Below are 23081 nucleotides of genomic sequence, written 5' to 3'. Positions count from 1 at the left end.
ATGAGAAACAAAATAAAAATATGGCACATATTTGCCTAAATAAAAACTGGCTAAAGTAAATACTGCCTTTACAGTAATAACATTGAATGTTTATGGATTAAAGTCCCCACTTAAGAGACATAGTTTGGTAGAAAGGATAAAAAATATGACCCATCTATATGTTGTCTATGAGAGACTCACCTTAGACCCAAGGACCCAAATATGTTGCAAGTGAAAGGCTGAAAAATGATTTTCCATGAAAACAGTAACCAAAAAAGGAGGTGGGGTAGTGTATTAGTAAGGCTTCTGTAGGGAAACAGAACCAACATGAGATAACTGTCAATAGTAAGATATTTTATAAGAGTCTCTCATGTGACCATGGGGATGCTCAAGTCCATGTTCCACAGGCAGGCTGCAAACCAGGGTGTCTACTGAAAGCCTAATGAAGGCCCTTGATGAGTTTCTGGAAGATGTTGGCTGACCAAATACAAGCTGAGAAAGTCTCTGAATGCTGGAATCACTTCCCCTTTTAAGGCTGATTGGATAAAGTGTCACTCTTTGCTGATGGCAATCTGTCTGATTGATGTAAATGTAATCAGCTATCTATGCAGTAAAGTCATTGATGACTAAAATACATAAAGGTCTTTGTATTACAATTAGCTTAGTGCTTGCTTGACCAAACAACTGGGCAGAATTACCTGACTGAGTTGACACATTAGCCTAACCACCACAGGTAACTATACTGGTACTGGATAAAATAGACTTTAAATGAAAAACTTTTCAAAGATATAAAGAAGAACACTGCATAGTAATAAAAGGGGCTCTCCACCAAAAAGAAAGAAAAGTCATAGATATTTATACACCTAACCAGACTGTCCTAAAACACATGAGGCAAACACTTGCAAAGAAAAGGGGAGAAATAGATGCCACTACAATCATAGTTAAGGACTTCAAAACACCATTCTCAGCAATAAATAGAACATCTTGATCGAGTTTCAATAAAGAAACAAACCTTGAATAATATGTTAGAAGAACTAGACCTAATGGACATATACAGAACATTGCACCTGAAAATCACAGGATATTCATTCTTCTTGGGCACTCCTGAATCATTCTCCAGGATAGACCACATATTAAGTTATAGCACAGTCTCTTCAAATTTAGAAAGATTGAAATTATGCAAAGCACCCTCACTGACCACAATTAAATGAAGCTGGAAATCAATAATGGGCAGAGAACTGGGAAATTCCCAAATAAATGGAAGTTAAACATCACAATTTTTAAACCATCAGTGGGTCTAGGAGTAAATTGCAAGTGAAAACAGTAAATATCTCAAAGTGAATGAAACTGAAAATACAAAATAATTGGGACACTGCAAAGGCAGTGCTTAAAGGGAAATTTATAGCTTTAAATATTTATGTTAAAAAGAAGAAAGGGCTAAAATTGAAGACCTAACTGCACATTTGGAGAACCTAGAAAAAGAAAAGCAAACAAATCTCAAAGCAAGCAGAAGGAAAGAAATAATTATTAGAACAGAATTAAATGAAATTGAGGGAAAAAAACAATACAATTTAAAAAAATAAGAAGTCATTTCTTAGAAGAGTAATAAAATTTACAAACCTTTGGTGGATTCTTCCAATCACTCTTAAAAAAAAAAAAAACAAACTAATACCAATTCTGCTCAAACCCTTTCAGATAATCACAGAGGTGACAGCATTACCTAGCTCATCTATTATGCCAACATTACCCTAAAAACGAAGTCACATAAAGACACTGAAAGAAAATAAAATTACAGTCCAATCTCTCTAATGAACTTATCTGAAAAAAAATCTTCAACAAAATACCTGAAAATTGAATACAAAAACATACCAAAGAATTATACACCATGGTCTAGTGGTTTTTCTCACAGGTATGAAATGATGTTTAAAATAGGAAAATCAATTATTTTAATATACATTACCAGATCAAAGAAGAAAAATCACATACAACTCTATCAATGCAGAAAAGCCATTCAACAAAATTCAGCATTCTTTCTTGATTAAAAAAAAAAAAAACACTTTGAAAAATAGGAACAGAAGGAAACTTCAACATGATAAAGACCATAAAAGAGACTTATTCAAAATGAAAAACCATAGCTATCATCACACTTTATGGTGAAAGGTTAAAGGCTTTCCCTCTAGGATCAGGAACAAGACAAGAATGCCCAGTGTCACCATCTTATTCAAAATTTTGTTAGAAGTTCTTGTTAGAGCACTTAGGGAAGAAAAAGAAATAAAAGATATCTGAATTGGAAAGGAAGAAGTAAAACTTCACTATTTTCAGATAACATTATTCCATATATAGAAAGTCCTGAATAATTTACAACAAAGTTATTAAAGCTGATAAGTTCAGTGAATTGGAAGGATATCAAATCAACACACAAAAATCAGTATATATTTTACACTAATAATAAGCTGTATTAGTCAGCAGGAGTGGTGCTGATGTAAAATATCAGACTGCTACACTCTACCCTTTGAATTCCAAAAAGCCATTACAATATTCTAAAAAAACCTTAAATCAGTAATAATGCAAGTATGAAATCATATCACAAACAATTTAAAGAAATAGTTTGTCTTGGGGCTAAGTCCTGTATGCTATATACCTCTGAAACTTATGAATCAATTTATCTGTTTCCAATATAAAAATGGACGGACAAAGGAAAACATTTTCATTACAATAAGGAGAAACTGGGAGGGAAACATGAGTCATAGGTCCTCTACAGTTCAATAAACCTGCAGGGCATTCTCCATTTTATTTCAGTCTGAGAGTCATTCTTAAGATGATGGTTTCTTCTCCTTGGTGCTGTATAGGAACCCACCCTTTCCATATGCTTGTCCAATAGCCATTTTCTTGGTTCCAACCTCATCAAGCATCTTGGGTGTCTACTAAGCTCCAGACCTCAAGAGTGTTGGGGTGATTGCTACACCTTACTCAGTCTTTGGGGTAGAGTCTTTACCCCCTAGTACAGTGACATGAAGACAACATTCCTCCTAACCTTTGGTATACAAGCTCAACCCTCTCAGATTAATGAATTGACTAACTGGACTTCCCTAATCCATGGGGGACAGTTCCACCTATCTCTTCTCTGTGGTGTGCTGACCTTAACCACCCTAATACTTGGGGAACATACTCCACCCTCACTGTACCTTGCGGTGGCAAAACTCTCCCAGAGCACTGAGATGGAACTTCCACCCTCTACAACTGCTGGTGCAAACTCACCCTCTCTGTAGACATGGGTGGGGTTCCTCTCTTGGTCCAAGGTGAAGTCTTAATTCCAGACCTTAGCTTCCATGTTTTCCTCTTAAATCTTTTCCTCCTTCCATCTCTTCTTTCCATGTCCCTTTTAGTCCAAGATGACAGTGGTTTTGTTCATATAGTTCTCTCAAAAACCTTGTTGGTTTAGCATGCAAGAAGCAGAGGTCCAAGCCATCAGGCAGTGAGCATTTCCACAAGTCTTTCAGACATAACTGCATCTTAAATCTTGATTTACAAGTTCCACATTTAGTTAAATCCTCCAATGTGTTACTTTCACCTGGGATCTTGATTTCCAGAGGCTTGGAATTTCTGGAATTAGTTCCTGCTTTCTTTGTGCCTGACAGTTCAGTCCTCAGTATATCTCTCTCATCTAGCATTTTGCTATAAGCTTCAAGCAGAAGCCAAGCCACATTCTCTGGATTTACTTTGGAAATTTTTTCAGCTAAATGCCTAGGCTCACTGTTTTCAAATTCTGCCTTCCATAAAACACCAGGAGCTAATCTGGCTAAGTTCTCTGCAACTTTAAAACACAGATTGCCTTCCCTGCAGTTTCCAAAAATAGTTTCATCATTTACTTCTAAAGCATCATAAAAAGTTTCTTTAGCATCCATATTGGTATCAACAGTCTCTTCAAAGCATCATAGGTCATTTCTTCTAAGCATCTCATATTTCCTTCAAAAAATACCCCTTACCCATTTATAAAACTGTCCCATCATTTGGGAATAGCAAAATCACTTCCATGCCTTGGTACCAAATTCTGTATTAGTCAGCCAAATGGGTGCTGATGAAAATTACCAGAAATTTTTTGGTTTTTATAAAGGGTATTTATTTGGAGTAGAGCTTACAGACACCAGGCCATAAAGCATAAGTTACTTCCCTCACCAAAGTCTATTTTCACATGTTGGAGCAAGACAACAGCCAATATCTGTGAGTGTTCAGGCTTCCTGGGTTTCTCCTTTTTCAGGGTCTTGCTTCTCTCTGTGTTCAGGTTCTTCTCTTCCCTGGGCTTGCTTCTTCCTGGGCTCAGTGTTCCTCTCTTCCTGAGGCTGGCTTCTCTAATTCTACCTAAATTTATTTACAGATTCACTACACTCCAACTAAAAATTCCAACAGTCTTTTTTATAAAAATGGAAAAGCCAATTATCAAATTTATTTGGAAGTTTAAGAGATCCTGAATAGCCAAAACATCTTTAGAAAGGAAAATGAAGTTGGAGGACTCATGCTACCTGACCTTAAAGAATATTTCAAAGACACAGTGGTCAAAACTGCATGGCATTGGCTCAAGGATAGACACTGACAAATGGAAGTGAATTGAGAGTTCAAAAATATACCCACAATTTACATTCAACTGCTATTTGACAAGGCTGTCAAGTTCACTCATCTGTGACAGAAGTCTTTTAAAAATAGTTCTGAGAGAATTGGATATCCATATGCAGCAGGATGAAAGATGAGCCTTATGTCATGTCCTACACAAAAATTAAATCAAGGATGGATTAAAGAACCTAAATATTAGTGTCAAGGCCATAAATCTCCTAGAATATGATGTAGGGAAGCATCTACATGACTTTCTAATAGGCACTGGTTTCACAAACTTTTAACCCAAAGCAAAAGTAATGAAAGAAAAAATATATAAAAGGGACTTATTCAAAATTAAAAACTTTTTTGCATCAAGGGAATTTGTCAAGAAAGTACTGTTCAAGGGAAAATATATTTAGAAATCACATACCTGATAATAGTCTAAAATCCAGTGTATATAAAGATTGATGATGGACAAGTACCAACCAAAAAAACAAAAAGTACCTACAACTGCATCAACTGCAAACAAAACAATTCCTTCCATCCATGCCAAAATATTTAAGTTCCTTCTCAGACTGAAGCAGAGTGGGCACCATCCAAAATCCCTTTAGACTGAGGAAAGAACAAACATAAAGGGAGTGTATAACTATGGATCAAAATAGATTTACTGTCATCGTGGTTATTACCTTGTGTTAATGGAGGAACTTGCAACATTGATATAAAGATAAGGAGAGGGAGACATGAATGGGTGGAACTCAGGGCATATTTGGGGCAGTGATATTTTTCCACATGTTTCTGCAATGATCAACACATGGCATTATACATTTTTCAAGGCTTAAGAAACTGTATAGCAAAAGTGTAAACCATAATGTGAACGATAGACTTCAGTTAATTGCAATGTTTCAATATTGGCTCTCAATTGTGCTAAATGTAGCAAGGAAATCTAAGATTTTAATAACAGGGAAACCTGCGTGTGGGTGTGTGTGGTGGTTACATGGGAATTTCCTATACATTTGTGGTAAATTTTCTGTAAATGTAAATCTCAAACTTTTCTAAAAAAAAAGGTTTTTGCAAAAAAGGTAAATAGAGCATAGTATGACTAAAATATTTAAATGATTAAAGAACAAGGACAAAAATTATTCCAAATTATATCGTTTCCTTTTAGTAAAAGAAAAAAATCAGTATGTTGAGGCAATTATTTTTATGCTTTAAAAATCTGTAACTTATAAAGATAACCACTATCCAGAGATCTAACAGCATATGTACATTTATTCTAGCTATAAAATACTTGGTTTTGAAATAATTTCTAATTTTTAGAATAGTTCATATACAGCAAAATAACTGTCATACTCTGGTTTTTTAAAGATACAGGCATCTTTATTGGTCACCTGTTCCCTAAAGGGTACCCTACTTTTGCTGCCTCAACACCTCAGAACTTTGGTGTCATTGCTCCGTGGTACGATTTTGCCATCTATGACCTGTGGTGGACTTGTGGATGGTTTGCTTGGAGTTGCTGTTGTCCAAGATATCACTGAGATTGAAGTCCTCTCAATTTTCTAGAAGGCTGCAATAGGTGATGATCTTGGCATTCAGGTTGACCTTGAGATTCAGCAGGGCCTCCTTCTTCTGGACCTGGTGCTGCACCTCAGACTGGTTCTCAGCAGCTCTGACTCCAGGTGCACAGGATTCCTTTGAGCTGCTCCATCTGCATCTCCATCTGAGCTGCTCCATCTCCATAGCATGCTCCCACCTCCAACATGCTGTTCTTCAAGTGGGTCTTCTTATTTCTTATGGAGTGCAGTTAGATTTCCAAGGGCTGAATTTTGTGTCTCAGCTTCATAACCATCTTCCCTGACACCCTATCAGCAGACTAAGAGGTGACCACTGTGGTGCTCTCTTCAGTGTGCAGAGACCAGCAGATATCAAGCTCCTCTCTTTACTTCTGAGCCAGCTCCTCATACTGGGTCTGGATATCTGTCATGATCTTGCTGAGGTCCTAATATTTGGAGGTATCCACATCCAAGTTCAACCCAGAGCTGGTAATCAGGGCTTGCTAGAGCCTTACTTTATATTTCCTGTTCTTCCTCATAAAGAGAAACTCCTCCTTAAAAGCTTTGATCTCCATCTCCAGTAGCAGCTGAATGGAATTGGTGTCATTGAAGACCTCAGATCCCATAGACATAATTTTCCACAGACCGGCACTTGGCCAGCTCATCTTGACTCTGAAATAAATCAGTAGCAGCCAACCAGGGAGTGCCATTCTGCAGAAAGAAGAGGGTATTGTCCACATAACTTGCCAAGATCTGAGCCCTCAGTTCCTCAGTGATTTTGAGATAATGCCCCCACTCCCTGACCTGTGGTCCCTTCTTCTCCAAGTGTTCCCCAAATTTTCCCTCCAGGCTCCTTGCCCTGTCCAGGAAGGAGGCCAGACAGGTGTTCAGGTCTTGCTTGGTCTCCTTCTGACCCAGGATGCATTCCATTCCCAGCAGACCCTCAGTCCATCCCACCCACAAGTCTTTCAGAACCCCAGACACCCTGGGCACTGGAAAAGTGGGACAGGGATCTTAGAACCCGAGACCTCAGCACCCTCATAAATGTCCTGATAACCTGTCAGGCCTCGTGGCTGGGCAAACTGACAGAGCCCAGTGACTGCTTGTTGGTGGAAAAGGTGGTGAATTGGGTCGTGAAGCTCATGCTGTCTGGGGAGAAAGGTGAGAGACCTGGATTCAGGATAGGGCAACCTGTCATAAACTTTTCACTGAAATTCTTCATTTTACTGTATTTACCCTTTTTTAATATATTGCTTTTTTACTTTTTATTTTTAAAGATATTTAGATTACATAAATGATTCATAAAAATTTAGGAGATTTCCATATGCCCTACTCCCTACATCTCCCATTTTCCCACATTAACAACATCTTTCATTGGGGGTACATTTATTACAATTGATGGAAAAATTTTGGAGAATTGTTATTAAGCATTGAATATAGTTTATATTGTAGTTTACACTCTCTCCTGCATACAGTTTTACTCTTGCTCCTTTATCCTTTCTCTTTCTTTCTCACTTTCTCTGAACTCTTTGAGAACAAGGCAAGTTATGCAGATGTGATTCTCTATTACCTCTAAAGACATCAGGGTATACTTTACAACATGAAAGACATCCTCCTATGCAACCATCATATAATTCTCTCAGATAGGAAATCAACATTTTTATTGTGTTCCCCATCTTGCAATAGACCTCAATCAAGTTTCTCCAGTTGTCCCAAAACTGTCTCTTTTTTCATTTCTGGTTCTAGATCCCAATCTAGTAACAAAATATTTGCTTTTAAGTGTTTTTTAATTTTATATTTTGAGCTCATATTTGGCTGATTTTTCTTTGTAGGAATCCTGACGTACCTTAGTTGAAGGAATATTCTTTAGACAGGATTTGTGTTTGCTTCTGCTTTTTTCCCCTGGAACACTATCATCTCAGAACCTTTCTTATATTAATTTATCTTGCCTTGGATTCTTATACTATAGAGATAATGAAATTTCTACCATAATCTTACGTGAGGATAGGGTTACAGTTATAAATTTGAAACCGAGGTTGAGACAGAAAGTTGCTTTCTTATCTCCCTTGCTAGGCAATTGGATTTTTTCTAATTCAATCTTTCCCTTAAGATGGACCATTTTCAGAGTCCTGTCTTCATGCAGGGTCCCATTTTGAATTCTCCATCTTGAACAGACCAAGACTTTATCTTTTATTTCCTGCTGGCCATGAAAAGTCCAAATATTAAATCCTACCCAAAACTATGATTTTCAGTTCTCTCTATAAGTTTGTCTCCTGTGGATTTCCTCAACTTTCTTTTCATCTTAAACATGTTCTTATTATGTTGTATTTGACATCATATCTATAATTTTAGATGTCTTGTAACAGGACTCTTCACACTGTACATGACCTTTTTATTTATTTATTTATTTATGGCTCTGATGCAGTCCTCCTTAAAGTCCCTTCTAAAAATGTTAACAGCCTTCCTATACAACTAAAATTATCCTCAGTGCATTTGTTTCACAAGTCACTGGCTGCTGTTAGCTAAACACATTCACATCCCTCTCCCCTCTCTTTTAGCTGCTCTAATACCTGCATATGAATTATTTTTTTAATTTGAGTGTCAGTAGTCCTCCTGTTAGAAAAATTTCATAAGTAATTAAATTGTTTTAACATATTTGAAGCTTCACATTTTTAAAAAAGGAACTATGTAAAGTAAAATAAACAGATGGTTCTTCATCTTCAAAATAGACATATTTGCTATATAAAACAAAAGTCATTTAGATCACAAAAATGAAAATTCAAGAATTTTCATAGATGATTCATATTCCATTAACCAAATTAGGTTTTGCAGAAACAATATATGGAAATAAATTGTTCTTTCTCACTAGAAGGAAAGTTGCCTACAGAAAATTATCAACTCATTTCCATATTTGATATCACATATACCATATATGCAAAATGAATTGCTATAAAAATGCAAGACATGTGTGTAACATGTCGTATAAATATATCATTGATGGATTAAACAAATCTGATATGATAAATAGACATCCCTTCCAAACTTAGAATATCTTCAATTGATTGTGTAGGGAATTACTGGAAACACCTATGAAAAGTAAGAAAAAAATAAGAAAGGAAATACTAGAAAATACTTAGAATCTTCTGAAATTGCAAATGAAATATTTTTACAACATTTGTGATAATATTGCACAAAAGTGAAAAAGATATGAATGAATACACTGAACTTTCAAGAATAAACTTAAATGAGAAATGTCTGTTGGGGAAAAAAAGTTTTTAGGCTTCCTACACTCATCTAACATAAATAACAAGGATACATTCTATACCGCCATTAGTTATATAAACACACACATATATATGTATGTATATATACAAATTATATTTAAATATACCATTTAAATTTCTATCAGTCCAATAAATTAGCAAATAGTTCATAAATACAGTTATTTTATTTAATTGCATGCATGAACGCAAATCATTTCTAAATTATTTTTACCTCAACTCAAATATACACAAAATGTATTAAAACTCATAATGCAATTTCTCACCTGTCTTCTGCCCTGCACCATTCATAGGTTGTCACATTCTTTATAACATTCTCCCTCCAATTCTGTCTACATTAACCATCACTGATAAATAGTTTCTCAAATTAGTTTTCTATGCCTCCCCATTTGTTCTGCCTTTCTTCTCTTAAGGTTATCTCTGTCTAGAAGGGTTAAACTTAATGACAATGTCAGAGAAATGGTGCTGTGCCCCCTAAGCCTTGGCTGAGATGAGCCTGTCCTGCTTGAGCCTCCTATCCACTGCAGAGGCCAGTAGGTCTTTCCTTTCTTCTGGTTGTGATGTATATGAGCTGTTTTTCTTTATTTCAACCGAGGGTCTCTTTTTAGCTCAACAGCACTCTCAGTATTTCTTAAAAATAACATCTCAAAGGGTTCCTGGACTGGAACTTAGATTGTCTATCCCCTATCAAGTTGGAAGTTGTTAGGCTGACATCAGACTTGTACAACTGGTTTCTCCCTTAACATTTTCAAATGTACTGTCCAGATATCCAGTTAATTTCATGGAACTGAGCTGCTCTAAGATATTGCAAATCTCCCAGACTAAGCCCTTGGATATAGGGGCTTATCAGTCTTTTTTCTAAAACTATGTGGAACTTCCTCCTTCTGTCCTTCCCACACTCATACCCATACTTGATAAATTGGGTTAATTGAGTTTGGAAGTAGGGATAAACATTCAATCTCACTGGTCAAAAGTCTCTGTACTCTTCTTGTCTTCACGCTCTTTTACTTTATCTTTTCATAAAATATTTTACACTTCAAAATAGTGCATAATTTAATTTTTTATTGTGGTTATTGTTTATTATCCAAACTTCAGAGGGGTCACAAAAACTCAAGGAGGACAAACTTTTATTTTCTCTGTTCCCTGGTGTATCCCAAGCAACTAGGAAGGAGCCTATCACATATTAGGACATCAATAATTTAGTTTTAAATAAAAGAATGAGCAAAACTTACCAATACCAAACCTAAACCCTTCTTCTTTCTTTCCCAACAGACTCTTCCTCTCAGAGGCCAACTCTTAAAGAGTTTTTTAACTCCTCACAAAATGGTGGGGATATGCCTTTACTTCATATTTTGCTTTCTCTTTAATTTTTCCTTGTACTGTTGCCTCTATTTTCTGAGTCCAAGGAATCTCATTCTTAATGTATAAAGAAATATTAAGAATAGAGAAAAGTATCTTCTTTTTCAATGAAATAGTTTTTGAACATCACAATTGCTTTAATTCAAATCACCTGAGCCAACTGTGACTTAAGAAGTGCATCACTTAGATCCATCCTTGACATCCAGGTCAAATCTGTCTTCCTTCCAACAGCACTGACGTTCAAGTTTCATTGGATAGAGAGTGCAACAGAAAGACAATATTTTGTGAAAGAAAATAAGGCAGAATAAAATGTCTAAATGTTATCCCCAGTCATTCCTTATTCAAGTAAAGTTTTGTTTTTGTATTCATACAAGTTTTTCCTCATTGGTTTTCCAGAATATGGGGCCTAGACTTCTGTGCAGGAATTTTTCAGGATATCCTTCCAAAAATGCCAAGTTTGGCCAGATAGTCTGGGAATAAGAGTCATTTCCACCCCCACTCTCAAACAAGGATTTCTAATTACTTTCCCTTCTTTTCCCTCACCTTTCACATTACTGGGTTAATTCTCCTCCCCCTCCACCCCAAGAAGTGGCACATAGACACTTGCATCACCAGGAAGCAATCTGTCTCTTTCAACTTTTAGTAAAGGCAGAGTCTCTTAGAGGAAGGAATATGACTCATGAGGATCCTTCAAAAATAATCAGTGGCTCTTAAAATTAAGCCTACCTCAGAACCATCAGGAAGACTTGTTATTAGCACTACACTAGTTAAATTTATGTCCCAGAGACTTAAATCTTCAGTCTGCTCATATGCTCATTGAGCCCTGAATCTCAGCAGACTTGCAACATCTACTCACCTGTTCATTGGACTCATCCTGGCCAACTAACAAAAGGATAATGATGGACAAGGCTCATCCCAGGAAGTAGAGTGTGTCTGCAACTTCCAGCAAGACATTTCCATCTATCTGTCCCATGGAATCTAAGTCCTCTTTCAACTGAAGACAAGGTGGACATCACCATCCCAAAATTTTCAAGATGTAGGAATGAACAAACAGAAGGAGGGAAAGCAACTATGGATTGAAGTAGACTTATGATCATTCTAGCAAGGGAAGAATTTTTATCGCTGATATAAAGTGGATACCAGAGGTTCTGAGGGGAAGGAGAGGGAAGAATAGGTACAACATAAAAGATTTTGGGGACCTTGGAATTTTCCTGTATGACATTATACGTTTTGTCAAAACCCAGAAAATTTTGTTTGGCAAAATGAAAACTGCAAATTAAATTATTGCCCATGGTTAATATCAATGCTTCAATACGTGTTCATCAATTGTAATAAGTGTACCACACTAATGAAAGATGTTGTTATTGGGGGAAAGTGTGGGAGGGGGGAGTAGGGTATATGGGAATCCCCTATCTTTTTTACATAACATTTATGTAATGTAAAACTTTTTTTAAAAATAAACAAAAACAAACAGATTACTGGGACAAACCCATAGATTTTCTGATTCAGTGTTTTTGTTGTAATGCCTGAGAATTTGAATTGCTCATTAGGTCCCAGGTTGGGAGGAACTTAAGTTGCTGGTCTTGGGACAACACTTTGGTGACCACTGCATATGAGTTAATTTGGCATTATTTAATAAATTGCCATATATATGCCCATATATATATATACTTAACATATATAAATAGTTATGTCTAAACTTATAAAAATGAATAAGCATGACTTATTTACATTTACCTTCTCTACTAATTATATAATACAGCCTAAGGAAATAGCATTATATAAGGTGAAATTAGATTTGCTTCACAAGAAAACATTTTGGATTCCTGACTGCTTGAATTTTTATCACTTTTAAAACTTTAATTAACATGCCTCTCTTACTCTTAGTCTGTCCCATCTTGGTGTTCTCAATATATTTCTCTGTATTTAATTGCTGACTTCTAAATTATTAATTCAGTCTACATAATTATGAGAAAGTAGATAATTTTGTAGTAATGATGCCCTTAATTTAGCAGGGTTGCTAAGAATACCACACAATGGGTTGACTTAAGCAATAAGAGTTTATTGTTTAATGGTTTTAGAGGCTAGAAGTCCAAAATCAAGGCATCAGTAAGGCAGTGTTTTCTCCCTCAAGTCTGTAGCTTTCTGGTGCTTGCTTGCTGCAATCCTTGGGGTTCCTTGGCTTGCATATCTGCCTCTGACACATGGAAAACTCTTTGTATATGCTTTTTCAGTTTCTCCTGATTTTTGGATTCTTCCTGTGGCTATCTCTGATGGATTGTGCCTGAATTTCCTCTCTTTATAAGGCCTCCAGTCATATGAATTCCCACCCTAATTCAATTTAGCCTCCCTTAACAAAAATAACATGATCAAAAGGCTGGTATTTCCAAATGGGTCCACATCCATAGGAATGTAGATTAAGATTTATGTAAATCTTTTGTGAGAGGCATGGTTTAGTAGTCAAAAAATGCCTCCATTAATGGTGAATATATTTTGAGTATAGTCTGAGCAATATCATTAGTAATTAGTGATAACTATTCTGTTCTCATCTTAACTATTGAGATATCTTTCCAACTTTCCTCCTTATTTCAAGGTTGCTAGAAAAGTAATATTTTGGATAAAATAACTAGCATTATTTGAGCACTTATTAAGTGTGAGGTATTATGTTAAGTACTTCTTTGCATATATATAAACCTTCAATATGAGGCACAACAATATTTTAAATGTACATTATTTTAAAATAAATACATTTGGCATTAAAATAAAATTCATAGTTGTAATAATGTAATAGTTGGATAAGCTTATATTTGTATTTAATATATATTTATGGTTAAATATATATAAAGGTATATATAGGCATGCTTGTTAAATAATGGCAAATATCAGTAAATATTTTGTTTTAACAGCTTTGGAATTTCATTTCACTTCCTTTTTTCTCTCTTTCTTACTTTTTGCTTTGTAGATGCATTTATGAAATTTCATGCCTAAACACATATTATAATAAAATTTTTATATGTTATATATTTTCAACAGAAAATAGCAATGTTGTCTGTAAGTTATAATTTTGATATACTTGTAGTTATTTTCTGTGATTTGAAATGTATTCACCCTTGTTGTCATAAAATAAAATTGCCATTAAGAAGAGTGAACACATTGAAATTGCTCAGGAACTATTCAGGTAGTTGGCACATGCATGCACCAAAGGGAATTTAATTTAGATACCATTGTTTATTTCTTCGTTGGTTAACATGTCTGTATTTCTTTATCCTATAGAAAATCACTAAAATATTTATGGAACAGGAAAAATTAAATAAACTTATAAGTGTGAGAAGTTATATTGATCAAAAATTTTAACATTTCCATGACTCATATTAGTGTATAAGAGGCTAATTGCTAAGTGCTCAAAACTAGGGAAGTAATAAGTAAAATAATAAATCCATTTTTAAATTGGCTCTACCTTTTGAAAGCAAATAGTGAATTTATAAATTTGTTTAAGAATATTTTATCTTGACTAATACTCTTTCTTTTCATATATACTTCTGTACATATTTGAATATATTGTTATTTTGTTTTCAATTCCTTTAGCAACATACACAGATGTGAGTGTAGAGGTAGAGATGCAGAGGTTTCCTAAATTTCCTATGATCATAAGATTAAAAAGGAAGAGTACCCAGGTGACAATCCATGAGCCCTCCATTTTTTTGGACATCTAATCCTGCAAGAAAACGTTCTTTATTCCATGTTGGGGTTCAGAAGTGGGAAGAGTGGTCCAGCAAGACTCATACATGAAGAAAGCGCACATGGCAGTTGGATGCTCAAAGAAGAAGCTTTTTCTTCTTAGTTTTTCTCCCCATATATATTCACCAGTTTCTAGCCTTGATGTAGAATTTACAATGAATCATAACTTAAGAATCTATTTTCCTGGTTAATCATAAGCATGTTTAACCTAGTACAGTTCATGATTAAAGGTCTTTTTGTGTGTTACAGAAAGCTATGTTCCCAATGTCACAGTCACTTTCATCCCCTTAATACAACAAATATCTTTGGATACTATGTGACCTACAAGGCTCCTCAGCCAGACATGATGGTAACAGTAATTTTCAACCATCTGCCTTCAAAGTTTTCCTTGAACTTTCATCAGGGTCTCACAGAGGCAGCCATTTGCCACAATCCCAATTACTTTTGTATTAACCAGAATACATCTTTCCCTTTTTTCCAGCAACATTGCATTCTTCTTTCTTCAATGTTCATGAATTTCCTACTCAATTACCAAAATCCTTAAGGGTATATCAGCTGCCAAGCCTTAAGAATCCATCACCTAATCAAAACAACTGCAGTTGTTATCGGTACTAGTATTATACAATGATTTCAAAATTAAAGCAAGCTTTTCTGAGGTTTGGCACACATTTGTTGCTATTCTACCCACTGGGTAAAAAAATAAATATATATGCTACATTAGGCCTATTATCTAATCACATCTTTTAGTAGTCACTGAATTATGTACCTATGCTTTTTAATTATTTTTCTATATATTCAAATTTTGCTTTCAAATAATTGAAACTTATTTTTTGAGTTAAGTTTTTTTACTATTTCGAATCTCAAATAATTGTGTGAGATTACCCATTACAATAAAAATTCTTTCTTTGGTAGTATTTGGTATAAAAATCAAAAAAGAATATTGAGTTTGTTTGAAAATATGAAGCAGTGTGTCTTTACTCTAAAAATTATTTTCCTTTTAAGACAAATTGATATTATGTCTAATGTGCAGGCATCATTATAAAGATAATTTAAAAGCAGCATTTTATTTTTCACAGTGACAATTTTCAAATTCAAATTACATAATCGATGGAAGATTATTCATAATTAATTGACTGAACTCACAGCACTTGAAGCAAAAGCACTCAATTGTCAAATATATGTACTTTTCCTATTTTCTGAACACAAGTAATGCTTTTTTAAAGTTTCAAGCACTACATGTATAAATTAATTGACCACAGGAACTTGAAATATTTCTTTTCATATATTAAGTATAATGTACAAGACAATAATTCTTTGAACTTTTTGCCAGTAAATTTAGCAATGAAAATAATTTTTACTTAGTTTTTATTTATGGTAGCCAGCAATATTTGACAAGGCATAAAATATTCCTTGCTTTTGTTTTCCAACCTGTAAAGAGGACTGGTCGGATCCAACAGATGGATTGAGAATATCAGGATTATTTTACATAATTTCTGTGCCAGTCAGAGTTGGTCAGAATAACAGGAAACACTCCAGAAATAAAAAAGTAAGGATTTTAACCTTATAGACTGGAGTTTTACAAAACTATTGCAATGACTGAATGAGCAAAAAATAAGAAAACGGTGATGAACGTGTAAGAAAATCAGGAAACAGGATTCATGTGAAGGTAATGATGATAACCTCAGTTTTATGTAACACTTCAATGAGTATTTTATCAGAAGGAGACCCAAAAACTGCTAGAAAAATTTAACATCTTTGAGCATAAATGACTTCTGGCATGAACAAGCTTAGCTGACCCACTTGCTGTGAACCTGGTGAAAACTATAAACACAAAATTCTTAAAGCCTCTGGAAATAGTCCTAAAGGAAAACTGCAAAGAAAAAAAAATTTAAGAAAATCTAAGATAATTTACAAAGAAAGGTGAAGTCTGTAATATTTGAATTAAAATCACTTCTGTCTTCCTCCTTACCCACTCATTGAGGTGGGGACTTTAGTTCAAACTGGTGTGACAAAGAACAGAGGTCTACATCTCCTCTCAAATTTTTTCCCAAGAGGACTAGAACACCAGCATTTCTATTTCTGCTTACTGCTACCTGTAGTTAAAACTAAATCCTGGGTGAATGCTTATGAGGCTCCCTTGCTGCTAACAGAGGCTCTACCATGGGAGCAGCAGGCTTAGAAGTCTGGGACTCTGACTAACATTGCTCTGGATCATGAGGCATTGGTTTTACATCAGAAGAATCAAACCAAGTGCCTTCCTTCCCTCTACCAAGTGCTCAGCCTCTAGAGTGGAGGTAGCACTGAGAAGGTGACCACACTCTCAGGTCAAGGCCCTAGCTCAAATATCTTGCCATATACAAGAAGAGCTGTATAAAAGATTGTCCCTAATGTCTTACAAAGGCACTAATTTGTAACAGGAAATGTGGAGAATTCAAGCCTAAATGGAAGTTATTTAAAAGGCAATTGCGAAGTCTGTGAAAAATGAGTTTATAGGAAAGAACTGAAATATAAAATGGATGGATTGAGCCTTATTGGAGTCAAAACAAATATCAGACATTCATCACATAAAGAGATCTTTCAAATACGCCACAATTTGATTGTAATAGTTGGTAGAACAATTTATGGCTTGGGGCATTGGTGAAAAACAATTATCTGGCAGTATGTGGAGTTTTATCTGGTGGGTGTTGATATAGGCAAAGAAACAAACCCTTCCTAATACCACTGGCATTCTGAGGGTGACTGCTAGCATGCCCAAAGTTGCAAATCCCTGAGAAGCAAAATTAGAGACTTGATGTTATGGAGAGTAAACATACTTAATAATATAATCCAGCAAGTCTCTAAACTAATAAGCAAACAAATAACAATCACAAGCACCAAAAGAGATAGAAACCCATATCCAGATTTTTTAAGATATATTACCTAAAAAGCCCAGTTTATGAATAAAATTATGAGAAATGCAAAGAGACAGGAAAGTATGTCCCATTCACTGTAAAAAAATAAATAAATAAAAAAGAATGCAACAGAAACTACTCTACTTATTGGAGTAACTAAGCATCAGATTAATCAAAGACTACAAAATAGTCACTATAAGGAATCAAACTGATTCCTTCACATCTACGGCCAGCTTATATATTTGACAAAGCTGCCAAATCCACTCACCTGGGAACAAATTGCCTATTCAACAAGTGGTACTGAGAGAATAGGATATCCATATGCAAAAGAGTGAAAGGGAACCCTATCTCATGTCACATACAAAAATTAACTCAAAATGAATTAAAGACCTAAATATAAGAACAAGTATTATAAAACTCCTAGAAGAAAATATAGGGAAGCATCTTCAGAATCTTGTGTTACGTAATGGTTTAATGGATATTACACACAAAGCACAAGCAATAAAAGAAAAAATACATAAATGAGACCTCCTCAAAATTAAAAATTTTAGTGACTCAAAAAATTTGTCAAGAAAGTGAAAAGATAGTCTAAGCAATGGGAGACAATAATTGGAAGCCACATATCTGAAAAAGGGTTAATATCCATATTATATAAAGAAACCCTACAATTCAGCAACAAAAAGAAACAACCCAATTTAAAAATGTACAAGAATTCCAGAAAAGTGGTGTTGGGTTAGACAGGCAGGTCTCAACTCAGAAAAACAACAGAAAAGAACAAAAATCTGTCTGAGAGGGACCAACTTTGTAAGCATACTTGGACAGTGCTGAGCAACCCACAGAAAGGTAAGGGACAAAGAGACAAAGAATCTGAAATGTCAACAGTGAGTTACTAAACTCCCATGGAGGCTGGGAATGGCACCCATCCACAACTTCAAGGCACATAAACTGGATAAAAAACTGCAAAACATTGAAAGGGAAAAAGACATTATTCTCCCTAGGAGGAAAGAAGATGTGGCAGAGGGTGGAGAGTGGTTTCTTTTCACTAAATTTGTCCAGCAGAGCCCACTTTGAATCTCAGCTCTGGCCAGAACAGAAACACAGGTAGGAAGAGGTTCAATGGAACACCTCCATTGAATAGGCTCACAAACGAGCAGCATCTGATGGCCAGCTAGGAAACTGGAAGGAGAAAAATTGTTTTTCAAGTGTCTCTTGTCCCAAACCACTGGGATAACACCTGCATCCCATTAGTGAGTCCCTGGCCAGATTTTGATAACTTAAGTTGGGCAATTTTAAAGATACAGAATGAATGCAGCCAAAAATCCAAGAAAAGCCATGAAAGAAAACCTGTAAGTGAAAGAGAAAATTGCCAATCAGAGTAAATTTACCAATATATTACGATGCCTAAACATCTTACAAAATTACAAGTCATGATAGGAAACAGGAAGTAATAGTCTAGCCATAGGAACAAACCAAATATACTAATGAGATACAGGATTTAAGATAAGAGTGATAATCACACAAATCTCTTATATCAGTTCAAAGAATTGATGGAAAATAAGACTAAAAAGATAAGGGATATTGAAAAGATATTGGGCGAGCATAAGGAACAATTTAAAAGCCAGCAAAGAGAAGTAACAGAGTTTATGGGAATGAAAGGCAAAATGGACAAGATTAAAAATACCTTACAGGAAAATAACAGCAGATTTGAATTGATGGAAGGCAGAATTAATGATATCAAGGACAGAACATCTGAACTTGAAAAGACAAGAGAACAGAAAGAAGAAAATGGAAAAAAGGGAATTGTATGCTTTTGTGAAACATGTAGCATATGTGTTAATAGTGTCCCAGAAGAAGAATATAAAAGAGTTTGAAAGATTATTTGAGGAAATAATAATTGAAAACTTCTCAACTCTTATGAAAGACATATATTAATACCTAAGAGGAACAATGCACTCCAAACAGAATAAATTTGAATAGACCTGTGCAGAGACACCTATTATAAAAAATGACAAATATAAGTGATAGAAGATTTTTAAAGCAACAAAAGCAAAACATCACATACAAAGAACCTCAATAAGATTAAGTACAAACTTTATCAGAAACTATAGAGGCAAAAAGAAAGCATTAAGATGTACTTAAGGTGCTTAAAGAAAAAAAAATGGCAGTCAAGAATTCTGTATCTAACATAACTTTCCTTCAAAAAATGAGGGTGGTTATCTGATAAGAATCTAATATTCAGAATATGTAAAGAAATACTACATCTCAAAAACAAAAGACAACAAACCCATTTAAAAATGGGCAAGACATTTGAATAAACACTTTACTTTTACAAAGAAGAAATAAAATGGCTAAGAAGCATCTGAAAAAATGCTCAGCATCTCTAGATATTGGGGAATGCAAATCAAAACTACAATGAGATATCATTTTATACCTATTAGACTGGATGTTATTTGAAAAACAGAGAACTACAAGTGTTGCAGAGGATGTGGAAGTAAAAGATCCCTCCTTCCTGCTGGTGGAAATGCAGAATGGTGTAGCCAATGTGGAGGATGGTTTGGAGGTTCCTCAGAAAGCTAGATACAGAATTGTCATGTGATCCAGCAGTCCAGAAAAGTTTAAAGCAAGGACATGAATATATATATGCACACAAATGTTCATACTGGCATCATTCACTATTGCCGAAAGATGGAAGCAACCCAAGTGTCCACAAACAGATTAATGGGTAAACAAAATGTGATATATTCATACAGTGGAATATTTCTCAGCTGTTAAGGAGGAATGAAGTAATAACACGTGACAACATGGATGAATCTTGAAGATCTTATGTCACTAAAGGACAAATATTGTGTAACCTCATTGATATGACCTAAGCATATTGAGCAGACTTGCCGAAATAGTGTCTGAAAGACAGATTATCAGGAGATAGAACATAATTTTGAGTGTAGTGAGCTGATTAATGCTCACTATGGACAGAAACTATGATAAGGTGGAAGGCGGTGCTTCGGCAGTGGATGGGGATGATGGAGATGCAGGGATTTGAGGGGTTGATGATACTTGAATGTTAGTGTGAGCACTGTGGGGGAGTGTGTTGGACTATCTATAGAAATGGGGGGATGCATGGAGGAAAGAACAGGTGAACTCTGGAGACTTTTATGTTTGTGGTTGAAACTATGATGGTGCGAATGTTCTTTTGGCAAATATTTCAGGGCAGCTTGCTGGTGCAGAATGTTGGTGATGGTGAATATATGGGAAAGAGTGCACCTGGAGCATATTTCTATAGAATATTAACGTGTTTACTTTGTCATAAGGTGTCATCTCAATAGGTGGAGACCCACACGATAAACAAGAAAATTTTAAAAGCCCATTCTGGGAAGTCCTGTTTTGTTCTCACATAGAGGACAAAAATCTTTTGAGTAAATAGACAGTGCTTAATAAAATAAAACAGAAAAGTATCTCAAACCATCAATATTAATGTATGTAACTATAAACCTTAATCTTGAAAAATTGAAACTTAGAGGCTAACATAGGTTGTTAGGGGAATGGAAAGAGAACAACAGGTGGAACAAAGGATATTTTTAGCTATTGGAATTGTTCTGCATGATTTTGGAATGACAAATAAAGGCCATATACATTTAGTCAAAACCTATTAAAGGACATGGTGCAAAGTACAAACCATAATGTAAACTGTAGACCATGGTTAGTAGCAATTCTTCAATATTTGTTCATCAATTGTACAAATGTGCCATATTCATGTAAGATGTTATTGATAGGGGAAAATATGAGAAGGGGAGAGAAAGGGATATATGCAAATCCCCTATATTTTTGCTGTGACTTTTCAAACATTAAGTAAAAAAAAGACCCTGAGGGAATATTCAGAAAAAAAATTCTATGTCCATAAAAGGTAATAGGCCTTACAGTGATTAAAGACACAATGAAAAAATGTTTTTTATTTGTTATACCTTTGTTTTGTTGGTGACTTTGTATTACAGAAAATTTACAATTATAGTAGGGGAAGATCACTGGTGCAGGTTGTCTTTGCTGGAGAGATGTGTGGGGAAAATATACCTGGAGCATGATTCTGTGGAATATGAATGTGTGAATGTGGTAATGGGGTGTTATCTCAATGGGTGGATACCCACACAGTAAACAAAATAATATTAATTTCCCATGTGGGGAGTCTTTCTATGTTCTCTAATAGAACGTCAGGAATCCCTAAAGTACATAGGCAGTGCCTAGAAAAAAATAACAGACAAATATCCTTAATGTTAATGCTTGCATTTATGTATCTGATTCTCATAAAATCAAACCTTAGCCTAGTTATATATATTGTTTAAGACTTACCTCCTGAAAACCTCCTTGTTACCCAAATGTGGCCCCTCACTAAGCCAAACTCAGCACTTAAGTTCACTGCCTTGTCCCCAGCATGGGGCATGATTCCCAGGAAAAAGCCAACAGAGGGATTATTATTAAGCACCAACTAGTGATGTAATTTAAAAATCTATTTAACCAAAAGGGAGAAATGTTAAATACAAATGAGTTTCATGGCTAAGTGATTTCAAAGTGAGTTGGGAGGTCCATCCAGACGTTATGTGTATGCATGTGTCAGGAGGAATTCATTGACAGACACAGAAAACAATGACCCAAGCAGGGGTGCTCATGAGGGATCTAGATACATCTGAACAGTAGAGGCAGGGCAGACAACCTCAGAAAATTGGCACCCTGTCAGTGGGCCTTATCTTGAAATATATGATAAATTATCTTTCTAATCAGAAATAGACTCATTATAATATTGCTATCTATGATTCTTCTGCTGCTTTTATTTGAACCTATAATTAGCACTATACCTGTTAAATGTGTGTACCAGATACTTAAATCCTGACTGTTCATATCCCAGTTGAGCTCTGAATTTCTCTAGAGTTGCAATCAATGCCAACCCCTTCTTTCCAGTTCATTGGCCTTACCCAGGACAACTAACTAAATGATGATAATGGGAAACCCATCTCAAAAATCAGAGTATCTACAACTAAAAGCAAGACAATCCCTTCTATATGCCCCATAAGATCTAAATTCCCTTTCAATCTGAAGCAGAGCAGACATCACCTTCCCAAACCCTTAAGGCTGAGGAATGAACAAACATAAAACTGGACTAAAATAGATTTATTCTTATGGTATTAAAGGAAGACCTTGCAACATTGATAGTAGGAAAGAAGTTTTCAGATGTTTGGGGGTGGGGAGGGAAGATTAGGTGGAACATGAGGCATTTTTAGACACTGGAATTGTTCTATATGATTTTGCAATGATGGAAAAATGGCATTATATTTCATCAAGACCTATAAAATTGTATGGTGCAAAGTGTAAACTATAATGTAAATATAGACCATGGTTAGTAACAATGCTTCAATATTTGGTGATAAGTTGTAACAAATGTACCACAATCATGTAAGATGGTATTGATAGGGGAAAATATGAGAGGGGAAAGGGATTGGTATATGGGAATCTCTTATATCTTTGACGCAACTTTCCTGTAATCTAAAACTTCTTTTAAAATGAAAATTTAAAGAAAGAGTGGGGGTTTAAAGTCTTCACAAACAGAAACTGAGAGAGTATGTTATAAAAAGAACAGATCACAAGAGATAATAATGTAAGGGCTGCAGCCTGAAAAGAAAAAGAAAAAAATAAAAAAGGGAGAGAGA

The 23081-nt window shown here is 35.2% G+C and overlaps 1 pseudogene; it reads left to right on the top strand.

Annotated features, from left to right (window-relative positions):
* Nucleotides 1-19984, top strand: part of LOC101441549 (chromodomain Y-like protein pseudogene) — a 153871-nt pseudogene extending 133887 nt beyond the window's left edge.
* The last annotated feature ends 3097 nt before the right edge of the window (nucleotides 19985-23081 follow it).

Source organism: Dasypus novemcinctus, chromosome 1 (assembly GCF_030445035.2).
Source record: "Dasypus novemcinctus isolate mDasNov1 chromosome 1, mDasNov1.1.hap2, whole genome shotgun sequence".
Lineage (NCBI taxonomy): Eukaryota > Metazoa > Chordata > Mammalia > Cingulata > Dasypodidae > Dasypus > Dasypus novemcinctus.
Note: the sequence above shows the minus strand (reverse complement) of the source record. Positions and strands in the feature narration are given on the sequence as shown.